The sequence below is a fragment of the Stegastes partitus genome, unplaced genomic scaffold (genome assembly GCF_000690725.1).
Source record: "Stegastes partitus isolate 25-593 unplaced genomic scaffold, Stegastes_partitus-1.0.2 Scaffold50, whole genome shotgun sequence".
NCBI classification, from domain to species: Eukaryota; Metazoa; Chordata; class Actinopteri; family Pomacentridae; genus Stegastes; species Stegastes partitus.
In genome coordinates this window covers 1,095,496-1,101,495 of record NW_007577781.1, presented here as the reverse complement: position 1 = coordinate 1,101,495, position 6,000 = coordinate 1,095,496, and the positions used below count along the sequence as shown (strand labels likewise).

General features: G+C 40.6%; 1 protein-coding gene across 1 annotated transcript in view; it reads right to left on the bottom strand.

Moving 5' to 3' along the window:
• The window catches only part of LOC103376550 (leucine-rich repeat and fibronectin type-III domain-containing protein 5-like), a 151,885-nt gene that overhangs the window by 126,641 nt on the left and 19,244 nt on the right, over window positions 1-6,000 (bottom strand). The window contains exon 2 of the mRNA XM_008306946.1: window positions 229-284. The gene's annotated coding sequence lies outside the window, so the exon portion shown is untranslated. The remainder of the gene's footprint in view (window positions 1-228; window positions 285-6,000) is intronic.

Below are 6,000 nucleotides of genomic sequence, written 5' to 3'. Positions count from 1 at the left end.
ACTAAATATAACAACACAATATGAGTTGTGTGATCCGGTTTGACAGGCAACAGGCTGGAGTCTCATTGACTTACAGGAATTAGATGAAGACAATCTTTCCAAGAGATCATTTAACGACCTGATATGAACGCTAACCCCTTTGAGAGAGACCGGCCGGATCAAACCTCCCGTCACATTTTCCTATCCTGCACCACCGACTGCAAAGCCTGTTCACGTAAACATAATTACCTCATCGTAGTACTGCAGGGCCCGCCCTCCTCGGTGACTGTCTGCCAGCTGTGGAGCTGATGGTTGAGGGATGAAATGGAGAAAGAAGATTAGGAAACCTGATATTAAACTTCTTATCGGGTCTTTTAAAGCCTCTTAGGCTCTTTCTCTCTCTCCCTCCCTCTCTCTCCCTCTCACTTTACCTCTTTGCTTTTCTCTCTCATTCTCCTGGACTATTGAATAAATGATGGAATTCAATCTGGCTCCGCAATCACGGCAGTATTTTGTTTCTCTTCCGTTTTTCTTGCTAGGTTACTGCCTCTCATTCTTATCCCAGCCTCTGCATTGAATAAATGATGAAATGTCAATGTGTTTTATGCAGTTGTTTATCCTCCAATTTCTTCTTTTATGTCTCTCTCTTCGTCTTACTTCCTCCTTGTAATTGCTATAAGACTACTGTAGGACTACATCACCGTTAGTGTCCCAAATTTGCTTGAATTGAGCAACATAAACATTACTTGGAGAAAAACTTTGGTCTGTTTACAATAAAGAGCCACTTACAGTCTAGAAATCAGTGTCATATATGTGAGTCATAGAAAGGAGACGTCAAGAAAACCCTTTAATCTATCCAACAAAAATACAGGTACAGTGTAAAAACCCACTACATCCTCATTAAACTGTCTCCAGAAGTTTATGATGCAATAAATCATATAAAAACTACAACTTAAACAGTTAATAGAAAGCTCCAAAAGTTGTCACCCCCTCTGTTGAATAGGGCTGCACCAAAACATAGAACCACTGACAGGCCGAAGGACCCCGAGTCTGAGTCGAAGCCAGCGACTGATTTAGCTCCTGATAGGAGAGACTGGAGGTGGAAGTTGACAGGCCTGGGGGATCTTTTTCTTATCTCTTTATGAGATGAATCATCTTTCACTGAACTCAGCTATTCATTTGGTGAGCCAATTCACATTCTTTCCTCGGCAATCCATTGGATATGTATCAGTCTTTGCCAGCGTCTCCAGGCTAGTAGCTTTCCACTTTCTTTCTTCTTTTTTTTTTTTCCTTCCACTTATTTTCACCAGTTTGCGATTGGTGAGGCGGTTTTGCCTTTAACTAAAGCTACATTTACTTAATCATTTTTCCCGCATGTTGATCTGAAGATGAAAGGACATTGAAATGAAAAATGATAGAATTCGGTATCAAAACGTGTTTTCAGTGTACACATGAGCAGGTTTTGTCTTTCAAATTTCCTCTACAGCATTCACTTCTTTGAATACTTGGGGTATGCACTAAGCATCTGAAACTAGCAAGGGAATGGCAGACTCCACTACTAATCATGTGGTTATCGCAGAAAAATGCTAATATGAAGAGCATGAGATCTTCTGTTTGATATGATGACAATGTTAAAGAATCTAACTTCAGTCCTGGTCTGCGGTTGCTTGACTGACAGCGGTGGCTCCAGGTAATGTTCCACCGAGCATCCATTCCTTTTGATCAAACCTGGCTTTTGTTGTAAGGTCTATTGAATTTGAATACATTATAACGATTCACTCGAGATCCGTGGCTCTTCGTGTTACTTGCCATTTCTAAAGGAATGGGAGTAAGGGGGCCTCCTGGGGCCTGCTAAGTAGAGCTGGTCCGAATAGCTATTTCTGTTCTCCAGATATCCAGCCCAGTTATGCGATTATCCCGAATAGGTGGGGATACCGTGTGGTGGTGGCGGATGAGTATTCGTTCTGGGGGCAGCAAGTGAGCGGGCGTTTCTGTCATCAGCAGTCACCGTACTGTATCCACCATCAGTGGTAGTGGTGGTAGTGGTGATAGTGGTGGTAATGGTGGAGGCAGCGGTGGGGGGGTATTCGGAGATCAAAACTGATATCCCGATTTCAGCACAGCGAAAGAATAGTCGGCTATTCGGGTCCAGCCCTAGTGCTAAGTTACTAGCCAGTTTTTAAATTAGTACAGTCAGCCTATTGTTCTACAAGTTCTTATATTTTTGCACTGAAAGGACTGCACCTTCGTTTCTTGTACTTGTTACAATGACAATAAAACAAATCTGAATCTGAATCTGAATCTATCAGTGGCTAAATCAGTAGCGAGCTTTGACAGCAGGCAAAGTATTTTTGGTACATCACCTGTGCCATACGCCCCTCTATTGAATTTAACATCTGATTCCCAAAGGACTTATCATTAGTTACTGTCAGTTAAGTAGATGTTGCTGAAAGCGTGAGGATGCGGTTAGACTCCAGATCCACTGAATACAAAAAGACAAAACTGACATCAACCAAATTTGCCAAACAAACCAACCCACAAACCACTCGTCAAACGTAGAGTGAGAGAGGTTGCTACTGAAACTGCACAGCTGCCTTCAAGGTGGACTCAGCGATTCTAGCACAGTTTCTGTCAAATTCAGTGAGTATCTCCTTGCAGTCTGCTCACTGTCCATCATAGTAGAAAAAAAGGGGGGTTGCACATCACCCTGACTCTGTAAATGGGAAACAAATCCTATTTTTTGACTCCTCATGCCTTGTGCACATTCATGCTTATGCATAGGATGGAAGGAAAGGAAGAAGGAGGGAAGATGAGGGTAAAGGGGGCACTGAGAGCCAGTAGGATAATAAATCTGTCACATGCTAAACATCTGAACATGCAGTGATGGCCAGTGGGACTGTTGGGTATGTCTCCTGCCAATGTAATGAATCACTACTTATTTCAAATACATGACCACAAACGTACCCATATTTACCAAAAATGTGCCAAAGTGTGACTCCGAAGCCAAGATAAATACCAAAACATGAATTCTGTTTACTGAAATAAAATCAGAACCGTCATATGTTACTCAGTGATACATTACTGTCGCACTGAACGCTTATTAGGTGAGTTTAAACTGTGGTTCAAAAGCATCTAGTTATTGAAGTTATAATAAGGAAATGTCAAGAATACAAACAGAAACACACAATACAGAACAGTGTACTACTAAAGCAGTACATGTGTTTGGATATTATTATCATTAAAGCCTTAATACTTCAACACAAACAGCACAGTATAGTGTTATAGGTTCACGACTTGCAGCTGCTTGGAATGAATCGTATATAAAACCTATGACACAAGTAAATACACTTAGTTACTTTCCACCACATACTGTTTTACAGGTCGAGTCACTCTCACTATAAAACCCTGCAGCTCCGCAATACAGATTACAACAACTGTGTGCAGCTGATAAAGCTGCCTGCACTCACTAGTTACTAGTTTCATTATAAAGGATGGAGCATCCGGATTGTCTGCCGTCACTGAACTCATACAGCACCACTGCATTAGCCGTGGAATACAAAAGAGGGACCGTGCTTGGATCTGATAAAGTGTATCTGGGTGGAAACGCAGCACAGATGCTGCAGCTAAGCCGCTGCTGGCTGTGGATTTTCACAGGATAAACTCTTTCCTTTAGGTAACAAAAAGCACCTCTCGAATCACAAAAAAAAAAAAACACACCATGATTTCCAAAGCATCTGGCTTTATGCTGATAAGTAACGCCGTGTACTTTGAACAGAGAAGTGGCTGCTTCGTTCATTTATTTATTTATTTAAGTCTATTTAAGTATTTTCGCACCCTGTGGATTCTCAGACACGGTTTAGTAGACGATGGCAAGCTGTGTTCTTTTATCTAAAATCTCTTGAGGACCTTTCCAATGTCGCTGTCATCATTACTGCTAATACAATATAAAACCCCACTGTCCTTGTCAATCCATCTGTCTCTTTGTTTCTATCACGCACACTCCATCTCCATTTCTCCCTCCATGTCTCTCTCTCTCTTCTCTTATCTGATGGAGTGAATAATTCATGCCTATTCTTCAAGGAGGCTCTTTGTTCTCCCCCCTGGTGTTTTCTTTTAGAGCACTTGGGATAGTGCATGTGTGCCACATTTCTGTGGCTGAATGAAGTTTCAGATTCCTCTGCTTTCACTGTATTCAAACACACACACACACACACACACACACACACACACACACACTCACACAGCGCACGCTAACAAAGACGACACAGTCATAGGCATGCCATGTTTCTGAAAACAATCTCTTGAACAGGCATCAACATTTTGTTTTGTTCTCCGTGTACAAACATCTCTGTCAGACAAGAGAGAGAAATCAAGTTCTGCATGCCAGTGAATGTGCTCGCCTGTGTGGACGGCGTACAAACATGGGTAAATACCGGAAGTGCAAAAGTATATAAAAGTGTGAATTTCAGTCCTGTGTGTCTGAGTGAGTTTCTGCACATGGGAGGACACTGAAATTTTTGTCAGTATTCACAACCACGCTTGGAAACAATGAGTGTGCATACCTAAAAATGAGAGATGATTATAGTCTGGCACTTCCTAAAGCCCTCCGTCCTGCATACTGATGTATGTCCTCTCACACACTGAATTGTACATGCAAAGCATCAAGTGAAGTGAGAAGGAGAGGCTTACTACTGTACAGTCACTGAATTAATTAATTACTTCAAACGTATTAGTGGATATGTTGGGCGCTGACTTTCAGAATAACTCGTCAGAGGTTGACCAGCGGTTGATGCACTGTCCTACAAAGATGAAATGTGTATTTGGCTGTAAATGAGTTATCATAGAATACCACTGTATTGTGTAACTGAACCCTTGTCCTCCCTACGTTTATTTTTTAATTGGCCTTTTAATTAAACCGGAAAAAATTATGGCAATGACTTATTTAGAGATGTTAAATATTGAATGGGGTTGAATTGACCCCAAAGGTAGGAGGGGAAAGAGAAAATGCACACAACACAGCTAAAGTCAGAGGAATAGGTCAAGGAGAAGCTAGTCTGGAGGACAGACACACTGCTGGATGTTAACTAAAGCTACGTGTAGTTGTAGATATTTCCCCAGTCGTCAATAATTTATTGTTGTTGTTTCACATGATTTAAAAAAGGCAGTTGAGGTAATTATGGTTCAATAAACCGTTGCTGTTAGTCAAATACTAGGACATAAATGTTATCTTTTTAAAAAATCATAGAAGTGACACTATTCATCAGAGCAAAAACGTAAAAACAGAAAAAAAAAAGTCATCAGAGCTGCAACTTTTTGATGGACTACAAACTACCCATCTGTCATGTGCTGTTCTGAAAACAAAATCCAATTTTAAATTTGTGAAAGCTCAACTGGATAAGCGGGCATCCCATAAATATTGGATTGATTCTGACCGATGGCATAATTTCCTGCATGTTAGTCCATTACCACCACCTTTCCTGTCTCTCGATTGCATTTAAATAAAAAAGCTCCAAAAACTTCCTCAAAATAAAATGTTGAAATTTCATTAAAAAATACTTTATTCTACATGTCTCATTTAAAAATTCACACAAAAAAAAATTAAGCGTTTGCTCTCAGCACATTCTGTAAAAAGCAAAGACGTATCAGTGTAACTGTGAAGCCATTAGTGACTCGACTGCAACCAAGAGTCAAACTAAAGCAAGTGGTAAAATATGTAGATGTCATATTTCAGGTTTTAGTTGCACTCGGGGGAGCTTGGAAAAAATGTTGCGACATGAGCTAAAAATTGCTGGGGGGGTTGAGAGGGTTAACTTCTACATGAATGTGTCTCATTCAAATGAAATGTGTACGCACGAATATTACCACACAGTTCAATGGAAGTAGATAAGTGCCGCCTATTGCTTTAGGAATGTCTTCTGCATGTTTAATAAATGCCCTGTTCGTGCAGAACATCTGAAACTAACACGAGAAGGGCAGACTAATCAGTGCAATGTGTACATTTTATGGCTAAAGCAGAAAACA